At 44.9% G+C, this 18,947-nt stretch overlaps 1 pseudogene; it reads left to right on the top strand.

Annotated features, from left to right (window-relative positions):
* LOC125339648 overlaps positions 1-18,947 on the top strand; it is a 260,868-nt pseudogene that overhangs the window by 222,044 nt on the left and 19,877 nt on the right.

Raw genomic sequence — 18,947 nt, forward strand, 5'->3', positions numbered from 1 at the left:
GACCCCGATCGATCAATTTCTTCCATCTTTGATTTTGTGACAACTGTAAAACATCACACCCCCAGCAGATGTCAAAGAGAAGACCCCATCCTTTCTTCTGCAATGATCAACAATGGAACAGAAACTCAGAAAGCCTACCAAGAGCCTATTTTAGACGTCTCTACAACAAGCCAATTGAACCTTCTTTTTACACTTACAGAAACTTTGCTTTGTGGAAGTTTTGACATAATCATTACAAGAAATTTGGAAGAACAGAGTAATGCTAAAAGAAAAAAGATAACCACTGTTATTCCCTTTGTATGCTTTTTTTTTTTTTTTTTTTTTGCTAGTCCTGAGCACTGTCCCCAAACAAATGTAAACTATAGTGAATTAGTTCCACTCAGGTCAAGAAAGAGGATTTTTCTTAGCCCCTCTAGTTACCTCAATGGTCAGACTCAATGGCACCTTCCCACCCCTGCCTCACCCAGAAGAAATTCCTTGTGATTGTGTGTGTGTGTGTGTGTGTGTGAGAGAGAGAGAGAGAGAGAGAGAGACAGAGACAGAGACAGAGACAGAGACAGAGACAGAGAGACAGCCTGGAGGAAAAGGTATGGGGAGATTCCAGCAAATATAGGAGATATTCATCCATCTGCTTCTCTCAAGATTAATGGACCAATGTAATGTAGAGGAAAATGAGGCAGAGTAAATTTAGGAAAAGAAGGCCTGGTGAAGACAACTCAAAAATATGGTATGTAGAAACAGAAGTGCTATCCATGTACCAAAGAAAAGCAACAGGATGTATAGCTTCCTGAGAGATGCATTTCTCACCCCAAGAATTAACATTTCTTTGGCGGGATACATGCCTTCTTGAGAGAACTGCCCTCCCCCACCCCCCCAAAGTAAGCAACCTTCTATCTAAAATGTAGACAACAGGAGCCTTCCTTATTTCAAGGATAAGCATTTATTTTATGACAGGATGCATTCTTACCTGGAAATAATTCTCAAGACATCTAGAAACTCAGAAAGTATAACACCAGGAGTGATTGGAACAAAGATAAAGCACCTATCTTGGCATAACTTTGCCATCAGACCCCGTGCTTTTACCATATAAATACCCCAACTAGCCAAGGAACTGTGTGTGTGTGTCTTCCTCCTGGAGAGCACCCACAGTCTGTTGGGTGTGTCCTTTCCTTTCTGCTGGTCTGTTTGTGTGCTTCCCTGCTTGCTTACTGACTCACTAACTCTCCACCAAGTTTTCTTAGCATCATTGTGATTTGTCCAGAAATCTTTATTCTGCAATCAAGTCAAAGACCCTAAGTGAAGAGTCCTTAGCTGATCACAAACCTTTATCTACAACTAGTGACACATGTACTGACACTTGAACTCAGGGCCAGGGTGTAGTCCCTTAGCAATTTCATTCAAAACTAGTGCTCTACCACTTGAGTAATAGCTCCCCTTCCAGCTCTTTTTGCTTATTTGGAATTATGTAAGTCTCACAGACTCTCCTGAGCAGCCTTTGAACCATAGTCCTCAGATTTCTGCTTACTGAAGCTAGGATTACAGACATGAGATTAAGAATCCTAGATTGACCCTGGTGCCAGTAGCTCATGCCTGTAATCCTAGCTCTTCAAGAGGCTTAGATGTGAGATATGTGGTTCAAAGCCAGCCACAGTAGACAAATCCTAGAGACTTCAATGAACTAGCAAAAAGCTGAAGTAGCAATGTGGCTCAAATGGAAAACTGAGCAGTAGTGCAAGGCCCTGAGTTCAAGCCCAGGTATCAGGTGTGGGGGAATGAACAAAACCAAAAAATCCATATATGTGTATGTATACAAACAAACAATACAAGAAATCTCTGGCTAATGGCACACCACGCATTTTTGAAGAACGAGGCGAGGTACTGACAATCTGTGTGTGGCATACCCAAGCTTTCACACAGATAACACATAATAATCACTTCTGTCAGTGACAAACCCCCAAACTTCTTTTCCTTATGTTGATTTTTTAAAAGAAAGATTGCCTCTATTTATTTGGGAATGGCTCTGGTCTTTGAGTTTTAGTGATCTCCGGTACTCCAACAGCACATCGCATCCCCCTTCCCCCCCAGGTGCTGGGGGCACAGTAACAGCCCCTGCTTCCTAGAGTGACTCTGAGAGTTCCTGCCTTCAGAGCACTGAGACCTGGCTCCTGCACAGATTATAGGAGGTTCTCAGTCAGCAGTCCTCACATTACATATTCATAGTAAGTCAACAGACATGAATTCACCCAGTATGAAAGTATAGCCCTGTACAGTCACCAAGTAAAAAGTAAGCAACAGGAACCGGAAGCATGGCTCAAGTGATATAGCACCAGACTTAAGCAAAAAATCCAAGGGAGAGCTCAAGACTTTAAGTTCAAACCCCTACCAACACATACACACACACTAAAGTCAAACAGCAAAGTGCCATGGTCTCTTGGGTCCTTATTTTGGTGTTTACTAGCAATACTTAAGTCACACTTGTGCTAGACTAATAGGACTTTGAAATGCACAGTGATTGCTACAGGAGAAAAGCATCCTGCAAGGCCTAGGGCTGTCTGTTTAGGATTATAAGACATGGGCCCACCTAACTGGGGCTTAGCCTGTAATGAATTCCTGATTGGCTGCCTGATGAGAGGGCGGGGCTCAGGACAGGGAGTCACTGGCCAGCAATTGAGCTGATTAAAGTTTACACACCATCTCCCACAAGACCTCAGTATGTACTTTGTGCCTAAGTCTCTTGCTTTTGGGGGTCACACATAAAATAAGGCTCCCCAGACAAGGGACACTGCAGGACCTGCTCTTTGCCCTCCTGTTACATTGTTTGTGCTTCAGACTGATGGAGTGAGTGAGTACATGGAACACACATTGCTGTGTTTTGCAGAGAAAAGAAACAAATGGTTTTTCTCTCACAGTATGGGAAGACAGCAGAGGATCTTGCTAAATCAGCTCAGCACGAGCACGTGGAAGGTCTTCTCGCAAGGCTCCGAAAGGTGAGGCTGTGCTTCTCCCTCTAGAATTCTCTGCTTGTTTTTAATGTAAAAATACTCCATGTGTTCTTTGTTGGCTCTGAGAGTGAACAGGAAGCTTCGGACACAGGTTTTGGGAAGAGCATCTCTCCCTCTTCTGTGATTTGAATGTCAGGTGACTTAGATATGGAAGCAACCTATAGATTTATGGGGTGTGCGGTTTAGGTTCATTCTATAGTTGGCCGTGAAAAATAACTTGGCCTCTACTGTTGTCTGTGCCTGGTCAATGAGGGTACTCACGTGGCCTTTTCTTCCTCATGTTTTGAGCTCCAAGGTATCATTTAAGCTCCTGTTTAGCAAACATTGCCCTAAAGTTTACAAAAGCCATGACAAATATGATAATGTTGTTGTACCCTCTGCTACCCCCCCCAAGAGATTGTCATCCCTTTAAGATAGGTACTCTTTAATAAACACCATTATTGAATACCAGTGTTATTAAATTTCAGTGTTAAAAATTAGAACCATAAGCCAGGTGCTGGTGGCTCACAGCTGTAATCCTAGCTACTCAGGAGGCTGAGATCTGAGGAACAGGGTTCAAAGCCATCCTGGGCAGAAAAAGTCCCTGTGAGACTTTTATCTCCAATTAACCACTCCAAAAATTGAAATGGCACAGTGCCTCAAACAGGTAGAGCACTAGCCTTGAGCAAAAGAACTCAGGAACTGCGCCCAGGCCCTGAGTTCAAGCCCCACCACTGACCAAAAAAAAAAAAATTGGAACTATTAGATAACTAATAATGTCTAGTAACATGTCATACAGTGATGAGAATGGCTTTTAACCAACCTTATTTATATTTACCATTTATGTTTATATATTTATTCATTTATTTTTCTCCCTGTCCTGCGGTTGAACTTGGGACCTGGATGCTGTCCCTTAGTTTTGTTGCTTAAGGCTAGGTTCTACCACTTGAGCCACAGTTTCACATCTAACTTGTAGTGAGTAATTGGAGTTAAGTCTCATGGACTTTTCTACCAGAGCTGGCTTGAACTATAATTCTCAGATCTCAACCTTTTGAGTACCTACAGTTACAGGTATGAGCCACTGGCATTTGGCTTGATTTTCTTTTTTTGAAGATAGGTTTTTCAAGTCGATTTTTTTCTTTTTTGCCAGTCCTGGGGCTTGAACTCAGAGCCTGAGCACTGTCCCTGGCTTCTTTTTGCTCAGGGCTAACACTCTAACTCTCGCACCACTTCTGGCATTTTCTGTTTATGTGGTGCTGAGGAGTCAAACCCAGGGCTTTGTGCATGTCAGGAAGCGCTCTACTGCTACATTCCCAGACCCTTAGATAGATTTTTTTTTATTTTTTTTTATTAATTGGACATAAATTTTTTTACAAGGTGTTGTGCAAAGAGGGTGCAGTTACATAGTAGGGCAGTGTGTACATTTCTTATGATATCTTACGACCTGTTTTTCTATCCCTTGTCTAGGTCAGGTTGACATATATGCAATATACAATGTATCAAGAACATATACAGTATTCACAGACTTGGTCTCTACTGTTGCTCCGTCTCCCTTTGTTAACAGTCATATATCAGGGAGATCATGCCCCTTTGTTTTCTGTGTTCTAGGCTTGTCTCACTCAACATTATTTGTTCGAGTTCTGACCATTTCCCTGCGAATAACAGTATTTCACCATTCCTAATCGCTATGTAGTATTCCATTGTGTATAAGTACCATATTTTTTGGATCCATTCGTCTGTGGAGGGGCATCTGGGTTGTTTCCATATTTTAGCTATTGTGAATTGTGCCGCGATAAACATGGAAGTACAAATGCCTTTTTGATATCTTGGATTTTGCTGTTTAGGATAGATGCCTAGGAGTGGTATGGCTGGGTCATAGGGTAGGTCTATATTGAGCTTTTTGAGAAACCTCCATACTGTTCTCCAAAGTGGTTGTACTAATTTGCACTCCCACCAACAATGGAGAAGGGTTTCTCTTTCCGCGCACCCCCTCCAGCATTTTTTGTTGCCTGAGTTCAGAGTATAGGCCATTCTAACTGGGGTGAGGTGGTATCTCAGGGTTGTTTTTATTTGCATTTCCTTTACTAGCAGGGATGTTGAGCATTTCCTCATATGTTTCTTTGCCCTTTTTATATCTTCTCTTGTGAAGTCTCTCTTTAGCTCTTTTGCCCATTTCCTAATAGGTTTATTGGGCTTGGAGGGGCTTAGTTTTTTGAGTTCTCTGTAGATGACAGATATCAGGCCTTTGTCTGTTGCTGTGCTGGTAAATATCCTTTCCCATATCGTTGGCTGTCTTTCTATTTTGGTGGCTATGTCCTTAGCTGTGCAGAAACTTTTTAATTTGTAGTAGTCCCATTTGTCGAGTCTTTCCCCTATTTGTTGTGCCCCTGGGACTCTATTCAGGAAGTTCCTTCCTGTGCCTATAAGTTCTAGTGTCTTTCCTACTCTGTCCTTCAGTAGTTTCAAGGATTCAGGTCTGATGTTGAGGTCCTTGATCCATTTTGAGTTGATCTTGGTGCATGGTGATAGGCTTGGGTCTACTTTGAGTTTTCTGCATATGGCTGCCCAGTTCTCCCAGCACCAGTAGTTGAAGAGGCTATGTTTATTCCATTGTATGTCTTTAGCTCCTTTGTCGAATATCAGTTGGCTGTAAGAGTGCGGTTTTATTTCTGGGTCTTCAGTTCTAATCCATTGGTGTTCCAATCTGTTTTTATACCAATACCATGCTGTTTTTGTTATGATGGCCTGGTAGTAGAGATTGAAGTCAGGTATTGTGATACCTCCTGCACTGCTTTTTTTGCCTAGAATTGCTTTGGCTATTCTAGGTTTTTTGCTGTTCCATATGAATTTATGGATTGGTTTCTCTATTTCAGTGAAGAATGTGGCTGGGATTTTGATAGGTATTGCATTGAATTTGTATAACAATTTGGGCAATATGGCCATTTTCACTATATTGATTCTGCCTACCCATGAGCATGGGAGGTCTTTCCATCTCCTTGTGTCTTCTTTGATTTCCCTTATTAGATTTTTGTAGTTTTCATTAAATAGGTCTGTCACGTCCTTGGTTAAGTTGATCCCTAGGTACTTTATTATTTTTTTGGCTACTGTAAATGGAATTGTTTCCATAATTTCCTTTTCTGTTTGTCTATTGCTGGTGTACAGAAAAGCTGCTGACTTTTGTGGGTTGATTTTGTATCCTGCTACTTTGCCAAATTGGTTTATTAGGTGTAGGAGTTTGGGTACTGAGTTTTTTGGGTCCATCAGATATAAGATCATGTCGTCTGCGAATAGGGATAACTTGATTTCTTCCTTGCCGATGTGGATCCCTTTGATGTCCTCCTCTTGCCTTATTGCTATGGCTAGGGATTCCAGCACTATGTTGAAAAGAAGTGGGGAGAGTGGGCATCCTTGTCTTGTTCCTGAGTTTAGGGGGAATGATTTAAGTTTCTCTCCATTTAATATGATATTAGCAGTTGGTCTGTTGTATATGGCTTTTATTGTTTTGAGGAATGTTCCATCTATTCCTGTTCTCTCCAAAGCTTTTAATAGGTATGGATGTTGTATTTTGTCAAAGGCTTTTAGGGCATCGACTGAGATAACAATGTGATTCTTGATTTTAGTTCTGCTTATGTGGTGAATTACGTTGATTGATTTACGGATGTTGAACCATCCTTGTGACTGAGGGATGAAGCCTACTTGGTCATGATATATGATATTCTTAATCAGTTTCTGGATCCTATTAGCTAATATTTTATTGAGGAGCTTTGCATCTGTGTTCATTAGTGATATTGGTCTGTAGTTCTCTTTTTTTTGTTGGATCTTTGCCTGGTTTGGGAATGAGTATGATATTAGCTTCGTAGAATGAGTTTGGGATTTCTCCCTCCGTTTCTATTTCGCGGAAGAGTTTGAGGAGTATTGGAATTAGCTCCTCACTAAAGGTTTTGTAGAATTCGTTGGTGAATCCATCTGGGCCTGGGCTTTTCTTAGTAGGGAGGTTCTTGATTACCTCCTGTATCTCACCATAAGTTATTGGTTTATTTAGTTGATTTATTTCTTCTTGGTTCAGTTTGGGCAGTTTGTACTTCTCTAAGAATTGATCCATTTCTGTAAAATTATTGTTTTTTGCTGAGTAGAGGTTTTGGAAATAGCTCCTTATGATTGTTTGAATATCGTGTGTACTTGTTATAATTTTTCCTGTAGAGTCCCTGATTTTAAGAATATGAATCTCTTCTCTTCTTTTTTTTGTAAGTCTTGCAAGGGGTCTGTCAATTTTGTTTATTTTCTCAAAGAACCAGCTTTTAGTCTTATTTATTTGTTGAATGGTCTTCCTATTTTCAATCAGATTTATCTCTTCTTTAATCTTCGTGATCTCTCCCCTCCTAGTCGTTTTAGATTCTGTCATTTCTTGTTTCTCCAGTTGTTTTAGTTTCATCGTGAGGGTATTCACCTGCTCTGCTTCCATTCTTTTAATGTGGGTGCTGAGTGCAATGATCATGCCCCTCAGTACTGCCTTAGCTGTGTCCCATAGGTTTCTTTGTGATGTGTTTTCTTTGTCATTGTGGCTTATGAATTCGTTGATTTCATCTTTAATTTGATCTGTGGCCCAAGTTTTGGATAGCAGCGTGGGGTTTAGCCTCCAAGAGTGTGTATAGGCTCTGTGGTATCCTTTGTTGTTGAGGGTTACCTTTAATCCACTGTGATCAGATATAATACATGGGATGACGTCCATACTTTTGTATTTGCTGAGGTTCTTTGTGTGGGCTATGACGTGGTCTATTTTGGAATATGATCCATGGGCTGCTGAAAAGAAGGTGTATTGGGTCTCTGTAGGGTGAAAGGTTCTGTATAGGTCTGTTAGATCCATTTGGGAAATGGTGTTATTTAGGTCATCAGCTCCCTTACTAATCCTCTGGGTGTTGGATCTGTCTCTTGGAGAGAGAGGAGTATTAAAGTCACCCACTATGATTGTGTTTGCGTCTATCTTGCTCTGTAATTCTTTGAGAATTTGCTTGACATATGTCGGGCCTCTTTTGTTTGGTGAGTATACATTTATCACCGTGATTTCTTGATTCTGGATTTTTCCTTGTATTAATATGTAGTGTCCTTCTTTGTCTTTTTGAGTGGACTTTAAAGAGAAGTCCAGCTTGTCTGAGATCAGAATGGCTACACCTGCCGTTTTGGTGGATGCGTTTGCTTGGTAGATCTTGCTCCATCCTTTCACTCGAAGCCTGTTTTTGTCCCTTGCTATAAGGTGGGTCTCTTGTAGACAGCAGATGTCAACTTTTTGTTTGCGAATCCATTCTGCCAGTCTGCTCCTCTTAATCGGGGAGTTTAAGCCATTTATATTTAAAGAGATCAAGGATAATGGTGTTTTTTCTCCTTCCATTTTCTTGGTGGGCTGTTTTTTCTTCTTTTTTTTTTTTTTTCTTGTCTTTAGTGAGCTTGTGTTTCTGCTGGACTTTGGCTATTGAAGTTTCTTTCTGATTCTGTCTGTGTGTCTTTTACGATCTCTGTTGGGTGGGGATCCCCTCTTAATATTCGCTGTAGGGCTGGTTTTTTATTCACATACTCCTTTAACTCCTCTTTGGTGTGGAAAGATCTGGTTCTCCCTTCGAATGTGAACTCCAATTTCGCTGGATATTTGATCCGAGGTTGTAAATTGTTATTCTGGAGTACTTGGATGGTGTTCTTCCACTCACTTTGAGCTTGGTAAGTTTGTGTGGATAAGTCGGATGTTATTCGAATCCTCTTCCCATTGAAAAAAGTTTCCTTCTTCGCTTTGGCTGAATTCAGAATTTGCTCTTTAATCTTGAGGTCTGTAGTCTTGAATATTATGTGCCTTGGGGTGGCTTTCCTGGGGTCTGGCCTGCCAGGTGTCCTATAGGCTTCGGTTACCTGGATGGGGTCCCCTGTGAGATTGGGGAAGTTTTCTGCAATAACTTTATTGAGAACATGATTAAGCCCTCTGCTCTGATATTCGGCTCCTTCTTCTATTCCAATTATGCGCAGATTATATCTCTTGTCTTTGTCCATTAGTTCCTGGATTAGTCTTCCCTGAAGCTTCACCTTTTCTTGGAGTGTGGTCATTTTCTGGTTGTTGTCAGCTGCTTCATCGTCCAGGCGAGAGATTATGGATTCTATGTGGTCTACTCTTTGTGTTATGGTTTCAATTGCGGAGTTTATGGATGTCAGAGAGCTATTTATGGTTGTCATATCAGCTCTGATCGTGGAGATTTCTTCCTTTAAAGAGTTGTATTTTAAATCTATTTTTTCATGCATTTCAATTCTCAGGATGTGGAGATTTTCTTTAAAGGCAGCTTGCATTGTATCCATTTTTGCTTCCATTTCTTTAAAGCAGGCTTGCATTGTATCCAGTTTTGCTTCCATTTCTTTCTTGGCTTCCTGGGTGTCCTTCCAGATTTCCGCTCTAAATTCCTGGAATTGTTTTCTGATTTCATTTCTGACACTTTCGATCATTCCTGTTAACATGGCCTCATTTGCTTTTTTATTCTCCATCTCCTCTTCAGTCGTGCTGCTTTTTGGAGCTGGCGAGTTGGCTTGCCCTTTGATGAACTGAGTTATGTTTCTTTGTGATTTGCGCATCTGGAGATCTGGATGGCTTCTCAGGTTTGGTTCTTCCCTCTCTCCTGTGTAGGCGTGTCTACGGCAGCAGGTGCTGCTGCTGTGGCTCCGCCCACCAGTGCAGGGTACGCCTACCAGATCGGGCGCTGTCACCGGGGGCCCCGCCCTCCTGTGCGCTGAGCGTCCACTGCAACAGGCACTTCGGCGGGATATGCCTCCCAGAGCAAGTCCTGGGTTGTTGGGTTGTGCTTGTGCCCTCCCACGAGTCCGTTGGGGGGGGCGGTATGTGTGGGGTCCAGTGGGATCGACTGTCCGGGTGTGGCTTGGCACCTTCAGTCCTCACCTCTGCTGTGAGTGGGGGACGTGATCAGGCTCAGGTGACCCTGCTGGGCTGGAATTGCCCACCAACGCCTGTGGTTTTAGTTGTAAGAGCCTGCGAGGTCCAGGCGCCTCGGGTGGGGTTTGCACAACCGGCCGTCTCCCGGCCCCTGTTGGGAAGGGGGCGGGGCTGGTTCTGCCAGTTCAGGAACCTGTGGGGCCTTGGGGCTGCTCCGCCCTTCCCCTGCTAAACTGACTTCCCAGCGCCTGATGGGAGCTTCCCCGCCTGATTTGGGGGTTCTTTGTTCCCTCAGGGGTGGGGGTGGGGGAGGGAGGGCACTCACTTTTGCTGCTTTGTGTGTGTGTCCCGCGCAGCCGTTGGCCCTCCAGGGGTTGGCTATGTGTCGTGGTGGCTTCCCTGGTTCCCGATTTCTGCCCTGCTGGGTTCCTTTGTCCGGACCCGGTGTGGACCCGAACTTCTCGTCCCTGCCGGTGTGTGTCTTGGTCCGCACCCTGCCTTGTGTCCGTGGGGTCTCCCGCTATATGAATTCTGCGCTCCTGGCAGCCTGTCTGCCGATCGCCGGGTTCCCCTTTCCCAGCCTGACCCTGTTTGGGCCAGGGCCGGCTGGTGGGGTGAGGGTGCCCCGGTGAATCTCCGGCTCCGTGTAGGTTTTCGGTTCTTCTTTTTTGCTCCTTTTTGTTTTCCTGCGTTTCTCCACTGCTTCTGGCTGCTGGTTTTGCTGGGTTCTTGATGGGGTGTTGGGTGTTGGAGTTCCCAGCTCACTATGCCGTTGGAGCGAGTCGGGGTGCCTCCCTATTCTATCGGCGCCATCTTTCCCTTCTTAGATAGATTTTTTTAAAAGATTATTTTAAAGATGTGTAGCCTTGGCTGGCGTCATACTCATAATCCTCTTACATCAGCCTCCTAAAGGCTGGAATTAGAGGCGTGCAGCATCACATGTGGTATAGCCCTTAAAAATATTATTGAGGAGCTTTTAGTTACAAGAGTTTAATACACTAAGAGTAGTATCCTTGGGCTTCAAAGCTAAGGATAATATGTGTTCACATGATCATCCCTGCTGTGTTGAAAAGGCATACAAAAAGCCAGGCACCAGTGGCTCACACCTGTAATCCTAGTTATTCAGGAGGCTAAGATCTGAGGATTTGAACCTAGCCTGGACAGATAAGTCCAAGAGATTTTTATCTCTAATGAACTAGTAAAAAGTAGTCCATGGAGGTGTGGTTCAAGTGATAGAGTGCCAGCGTTCAATGTAAAAGCCAAGCAAGAGCTCAAGGCCCTGAGGTCTTGAGCATGAACAAGAGAGCATGCTCAACATGCACAAAAAGAAGCATGATTGTATGCATTTAAAAAAAAAAAAAAGCATATAGGCTGGGGAATGTGGCTTAGCGGTATAGTGCTTGCCTAGCATGCATGAAGCCTTGGATTTGATCCACAGCACCACATAAACAGAAAAAGGTGGAAGTGGTGCTGTGGCTCAGGTGGTAGAGCTTTGAGCACAAGGAAGCCAGGGACAGTGCTCAGGACTAGCAAAAAAAAAAAAAAAGCATACAAAGGGAATAACAGTGGTTATCTTTTTTCTTTTAGCATTACTCTGTTCTTCCAAATTTCTTGTAATGATTATGTCAAAACTTCCACAAAGCAAAGTTTCTGTAAGTAAAAAGAAGCTTCAATTGGCTTGTTGTAGAGACGTCTAAAATAGGCTCTTGGTAGGCTTTCTGAGTTTCTGTTCCATTGTTGATCATTGCAGAAGAAAGGATGGGGTCTTCTCTTTGACATCTGCTGGGGGTGTGATGTTTTACAGTTGTCACAAAATCAAAGATGGAAGAAATTGATCGATCGGGGTCATTTATTTTTATTTATTATTTATTTCATCCAAGTATTGGGTGCTGTCTCCAAGCTTTTTTGCTCTGCCATTTACAGCATAGCTCCATTTCTGACTTTTCAGTGGTTAATCAGAGATAAAGAATTGCCCAGACCTACCTGCCTGAGAAGCAGAAGCGGCTAATGCCCTGGCTCGCTCATTTGTACCCCTTGTGCTTTGGATGCAGTGAGCTGCTTCAGGCATTCACTAGATGGGTCCAATCTCCCAGGATCCTGAGAGACCCAGTCTCCTCTTTGCTCCGGAGCTTTGTAAGTCTAGAATATCCCCAGCCTAACTCACTTGCTCAGACTGGAAACACACAAAGTACGTTATGTACCAGCTCAATCTGTTGCCTTTGTCCCTTTCCAATGACTCTAAACTTCCACTTCCTGGTGAGTCAGAAGAGGAGCAAGAGTCTTTGAAGCTTTTCTAATCATGTTCTACCCATGTTCTAGTTTTCTGTTGTTGCTGGTTTTGATCTTTGTGAAAATAAGTTCCCAAATATATAACTAGTTGCTACTTCGGTCCGCCTGATCCTGGAATGTGGCCTTGGAAGTGACATGCCCGTTACAGCAGCCTCCTTGGAGACTAATGGGCAAGGATGACCAGAGATTACTGCACAAGCAGATGGTCCCTACAGAAAGCCAATCAAATTGATTTGTGTGTAATCATGATTTGGGTGACCTGTGATTCTAATTTGATCATAAGCTGAGTAGAATGAGGGTTCAGGAAGGGAAGAAGCTAATTATAATTAAGAGCATTTAGTATCATTTTTTGTCAGTGTTATTTCTCCTCCCGTACCCTCTTTCCCCCCCCCCCCATGTCTCTCACCAGGGTGCTGCTGGTGTTGTGGTAGGCAGGATGTCCTGTCTTTGTGGCTGTTCTGGTTTCTGAACTCCAAAGGATACTAATGTCATAGCCTCCCTTCCCCTGCTTCCTTGTGTAAACTGCAAACAACTCTACAGATTTCCTCCCCCATGAAAGCCAGCCTGAGTGGATCTAGAGTACTCATGGGAGAGCTCCATATCTAGAGGAGCCAGCGAGGCCTGCCATGTCCCTTTCCCCTCTGGTCTCCACCAGGGTCTGTGAGCAACAGAGCATCTCCCGTGTTTTCACCTCTCACTGCTTAAAATCACCCAGGGAGGTACTGTTGAACTTCTGTGGGGGCAGCCATGAAGATGTAGTTTCTGAAAAGAGAACCAAAGCCATCTGGTAAACCTTCATTAATGGAGGACAACAAGAGAGCAGGAGAGGCTGTTTTGGTCACAAGTCTTTAATGACCCTTAAAGACAAAGTGACAAGAGACCTCACAGTTTTGCATTCAAGGGGTCCACACGGGCTCCTCTGGGCCGTGTGGGACTGAGCAGGGCAAAGGGCAAGGGCAGGTTTGCAGGAATGAAGATCCTGGGGCAGCAGGGAGGCTGCTGGAACTTCTGATCATGTGACACCACATGGGGGTCTTGTAGTCAGTCACGGTCAAACACTCGCACTACAGAGTCATCAAACCATGAGAACTAGGTTTCCCCTTTCCCACGGAGCTAACTTACTAACAAATCATGTGTCAGGGGTCTCTGGAAGCCCCTGACATACACTGTGGTGAGTAATTGCCACCTCCTAACAGGAAGGTGGTTCACCTTTCTGCTCCATCCTGTTCAATTCCTGCCAAGAAACAAAACCCTGGCCAGCCCTCCAAACCTGCCCAGAACTATGTTGTCACCTAGCCAAACTCAACTCCCTGTGATCTAGAACAAAGGATTCCTTTCCGGACTAGTGGGGAGAGGGTTGTGTTTAGGGTTTGTGTTGGCATCCATTTTTTCTATGTGTCCTTGCCAGTGCCATTTACACATTTAGCTATTTTATTTGTGTGCCTGTACTCCAGCTCGAACTCAAGGCCTTATGCTCTTACTTGGCTTTTCCACTCAAAGCTGATACGCTACCACTTGAGCCACACCTCCACTTCTAGCTTTTTGCTGGTTAACTGAAGATAAGAGAGTCACGGATTTTTCTTTTTAGGCTGGCTTCAAACCTTGGTTCTCAGATCTCAGCCTCTTGCATAGCTGAGATGACAGGCATGAGCCACCAGCACCAGGCTCCATTCTTTTTTATTTATTTATTTATTTTTTGCCAGTCCTGGGCCTTGGACTCAGGGCCTGAGCACTGTCCCTGGCTTCTTCCCGCTCAAGGCTAGCACTCTGCCACTTGAGCCACAGCGCCGCTTCTGGCCGTTTTGTATATATGTGGTGCTGGGGAATCGAACCTAGGGCCTCGTGTATCCGAGGCAGGCACTCTTGCCACTAGGCTATATCCCCAGCCCCCAGGCTCCATTCTTACTTGATGTTAAAGTAATCATTCCAGAGGTCTGTAGAATTGGCTTATTTTATTTTGTATGAATCATCAGATTTTCTTTCTATTTTTTTTTTTTTTTTTTGCCAGATCTGGGGCTTGATCTCAGGGCCTGGGTGCTGTCCCTGAGCTTCTTTTGCTCAAGGTAAGGCACTCTACCACTTGAGCCACAGCGCCACTTCCATCCTTTTCTGTTTATGTGATGCTGAGGAATCGAACCCAGGGCTTTGTGTATGCTAGGCGAGCCCTCTTCTGCTAAGCCACATTCCCAGCCCATCATCAGATTTTCTATAAGCGGAAAACAAGTAGTTTTCTTCTCCTGAGCAAAGACAGTGGGGAGGCACCAAATAATTTTGGAAAACAAGGCAGTGGTGGAAGCCTCCCAGAATTAAAAATTCACCAGGGGTGTGGGGTGTGGGAATACGGCCTAGTGGCAAGAGTGCTTGCCTCCTACACATGAAGCTCTCGGTTCGATTCCCCAGCACCACATATATGGAAAACGGCCAGAAGGGGCGCTTTGGCTCAGGTGGCAGAGTGCTAGCCTTGAGCGGGAAGAAGCCAGGGACAGTGTTCAGGCCCTGAGTCCAAGGCCCAGGACTCACAAAAAATAAATAAATTAATTAAATAAAATAAATTCACCAGGACTAGAACATATTTGCATAATTAGGAGCTGCCCACCCCTTGCTGCCGAGTCTCATTGCATCCTGCAGCCACCACGGTACCCACGGAGGTCACATCGCCTCTCAGTGCTCTTCTCTGGATCCTCAGATTGGGTCTCCCTGTCAGCCTGCACAGGCTTATTCATCTTTACCGATGAAAAAGTAAAAGCTAGATTTTCAAGAAAAAGGGGTTAGAAGAATGGAAACTAGAAGTTCAGAGGGTCCCTGAACTCTCCAGACATTCATTGCTGCACACATTTAGACCTGTTCTGACACTGCTTACAGTGTGGACAAGCAGGAAAAGTGCCAGGCATTGTAGGGCAGACCAAGGCTTGGTTAGCAATGATCTAGAAGCCAAAGGCAGCCCACCACCTGCTTTTGTGACTAAAACTTACTGGACCACACCCAGGCCCCTTGATCTGCTCTTGCCTCCAGCTGGTTTCCATGCAAGGCTGAGCTGAGCTGAGCTGCCAAGCAAGGAACATCCTTTCCCTTTGCAGAATGCTTTGCTGCCCCCGGTGTTTGTGTCCAGAGCTAACCCAGGATGGTGAGTTGTAGTGATGGAGTGGGGCACATCAAGAGCCCTGACTAAAGTGGCACAGAAACCAGCATCTGAAAGGCGAGAAGTGAAAGGACTGAGGAAGATTGTGCAAATGCAAAGAGCCTGAGGCAGGAGAGTTGAGCTTGTTGTCCAAGGGAACAAATGAAGGAGAGCCAGGGCCAGAGCTTGAGCATGGTGGAGGAGGCTGTGCATGATGTGGTCAGAGAAGTGGGTTCAGTTCACAGAGGGAGGGGTTGGATTGGTCCAAGCTTGTGAAACATGCGAATGGGAGATTTCCCCGTAGGGTGAGAAGTTCTCTGTAGCTAGTCTCTCACTGTTTAGGGTTAGGGTAAGGAAAGAGGAGCAGAGCCCTGGCAGAAGGAGGGTATGTGGCCTTGAGAGACAGGCTTGGCTCAGGCTCAGGCTCTATTACTTCATGAGCCTTAGGAAGAAAACAGATAGATTCTGACAATCCTAGCTCAGGAAAAGGTAGACAAAACCTGTCACACAAGCCACCTCCATGACCACCTAGAAGGTTCTAGTTCAAAATTCTGAACAAGTCACCCTTGAGAACTGCTTGTGTTTCCTTCCCAATTGGTATCAATCTGCCCTGGGGAAGGCCGGCTCAGCCCCTGCATGCCCGGGGTCTCATGTGTGCTCCAGCCTCTCCCACAGACCCAGTAGACACACACACACACACACACACATACACACACACACACACACACCAGAGAACATCACAAAGCATGAGCCATGCTAGAGGCAGCAGCACCAGGACAACAGCCCTCTATTTCCCCCAGGCTGTTGGTGGACATCTTCTCCCCTGGCTCAGCCAGTGAATGCCAAGCTGGTGATTTAAGTAACCAAATCTCTGTCTCAGCATGGCCTTGCTGCTTAGGTGTGTATCAATCATAGGTGGACATGCACCTGTCCAAAAATTAGCATTCTTTAAAGAAAGTTATCATTATTATAAAGATACTGTACAGAGGGCCTACAGTTACATAGGTCAGATAATGACTGCATTTCTTTTTTGGACACTGTCAACCCTTCCTCTCTCCCAGTTTTTCCCTCCCATCCCTATCCAAAAGTTGTATAGTCCATTTTCAGCAGAGAATTAGCATTCTTTTATTTATTCCTTTGTTTTGTCAGTCGTGGGGCTTGAACTCTGGGCCTGGGTGCTGTCTCTGAGCTCTTCAGCTCAAGGCTAGTACTCTACCACCGGAGCCACAGTGCCACTTCCAGTTTTCTGGTGGTTAATTGGAGATAAAAGTCTCAGGAACTTTCTTGCTGGGCTGGCTTTGAACTGCAATCCTCAGATCTCAGCCTCCTGAGGAGCTAGGATTATGGGCATGAGCTACCAGCACCCAGCCAGAATTAGCATTCTTAATCACCTTCTAGAACTATCTTTGAGTCCTTCCTCTGCTTTGTAGAATACAGGTTATACTGATTTAATGAAAGCTGCCTTCTTAGGGAGACAACACTGCGCGCAGCAATTCATTCCTTCTGTGCCCTCTAGTGGCAAACAGTAAAAAATGCACCCTTCTCTTGAAATTTTAGAGGCATCAGGAATATTCATTCTTCCAGGTTCTCTGTAAGAAATGTGGGGTCTTCCTGCAGGACAAGGTTAAATTTCCTTAGAATGGAGAAGACCTGAGGACAGTCTTCCTTTTCATGTCTTTCAAGCTTTCCGTGAGCTCTGTCCATTTTGATTGAGAGGGCTGTTTTCCAACGTAGGTATGTTTCCAAAGCCATGGAGAATAACAGTGGGTCCTCGCAGCCCTGTCTGCCATCTCCTGGTGGAAGAGAGCAAGGTCTGCACCGGGAGATGTGAAAGGTCCCTGGAAATGAAGGCAGGAAGTTGGGGGCATGAAATTCTTTTCCTGTGGGCTATCACCCAGGCCCTACTTGGAAAGGAAGAGTGTGTGTATTTGAATGCCTGAGCATTCAGAATTGAGGACAGAATAAAAGCCACGTTGAAAACACTGTATTGGATAATTTTTTAAATCTTGTTTATTATTACCATCACTATTTTGGAAAAAGTGTTTGAGCTTGTGACCGATTCTCTAGGAATGAATTGAAGCCCTAGCCGGATCCCTGAGGATGTAGGAGATTGTGTTCACACTAAGATCAGCCAGCGAGTGACTCTGCCCATGAAACAAAACCCAAAAGAAGGGCTAAAATGAGATGTGCCATTTATTGGTGCTAGCCTAGGCAAGAGGGACCTTTTTCTCTTTCTGTGTGCTTTTCTTTTCCCCCTTAGTTCTGGATCTTGAAATCAGCACCTGGGCACTGTCTGCAAGCTTTTTTTGCTCACAGCTCGTACTCCACCACTTGAGTCACAACTCTACTTCCAGCTTTTTGGTGATTAGTTGGAGATAAGAGTCTTTCCTATGGGATGGGACTTTTGATAGAATAAGATAGAGGGGGTGGTTGTACAGAGCCTCTGAATCACACATTTCATTAATGACTTTTGTATTCTACTTAACTACAATTTTCAAAATTTTCAATTGGGCCTGGGTGCTGGTGGCTCATGCTTGAAAGCCTTAGCTACTCAGGATGCTGAGGTCTGAGGACCATGCTTCTAAGAAAGCCCAGGCAGACAAATGAAGATTATTTCCACCAAAGGGCTGAAATTGGAGCGGGGGCTCAAGTGGTAGAGTACCAGCTTTGCATAGAAAGATAAGGTTCAGGACCTGGGTCCTGAGTTCAAACCCCAGTATAGGCACGCACTCTCACAAACACCCATCAGTGGAGATGGGGGGGAGCATGTGTAAGATCAGTAAAAATTATAGCTAGGAACCTGAAGAGTCATCACGTATAGTTCCCTGGGCATCCTGTGAGTAACAAGCTCTTATTCTTATGTGACCAGGACACACACAGAGGACTCTTCATCCAGCAGCTCCGACCCACGCAGAATCTCCAGCCAAGAATCAAGCTCAAGATGTTTGGCCACTCGGGGTCTGGGAAAATCACACTGGTGGAGTCTCTCAAGTGTGGGCTGCTCAGGAGCTTTTTCCGAAGGCGCCGGCCCAGGCTCTCCTCCACCAACTCTAGCCGGTTCCCCCCATTCCCCCTGGCTGCTAAACCCACAGGTAGGAGCCTCCTGGTGGCCTTTGTGTCTCCAGGAGCCCTTGACTTCCATAGCCTCTGGTCAGCATCTAGGGAGATTGCTTTGTTTGGGTCATTGGCCTGGGGATGACTGGATCTCACAGCCCTGGTGGCCTTGGTGGCTGTCGACCTTGGGCCCATTCTCTTCTTGTCCACCAGTGGCCAACTGTCCCAGCCCTGGAAGGAAACCACTTGAGTGAAATCAGAGTCACCGGCAACCTCCACTCCTCAGATGCAGCAGCCTCATTCCTCTTCCCTCGGGTCCATTTTCCGTATCCTGTCTCTGAAGTAGGCTTCCATTAGTGCTGTCCTGACGTGTGTAATCGTGAGCTCCAGGGGTGCTTAGGGGATTTTGGGTCTTAGGTTCTAGGACAAACATGATTTGCTCTTAGCAGACCCATGGCAGATCTGGTAGGGGGTGCTACCCCACCTGTCTTCTGGGTCACCCAGCCCTCAGAGCTGTCTTCTGCTGCTGAACCCTATTTCTTCCTCACCCCACCCAGGCAGCAAGATCCTGGCTTTTCCAATAGCA

The sequence above is a fragment of the Perognathus longimembris genome, chromosome 1, assembly GCF_023159225.1.
Source record: "Perognathus longimembris pacificus isolate PPM17 chromosome 1, ASM2315922v1, whole genome shotgun sequence".
NCBI classification, from domain to species: domain Eukaryota; kingdom Metazoa; phylum Chordata; class Mammalia; order Rodentia; family Heteromyidae; genus Perognathus; species Perognathus longimembris.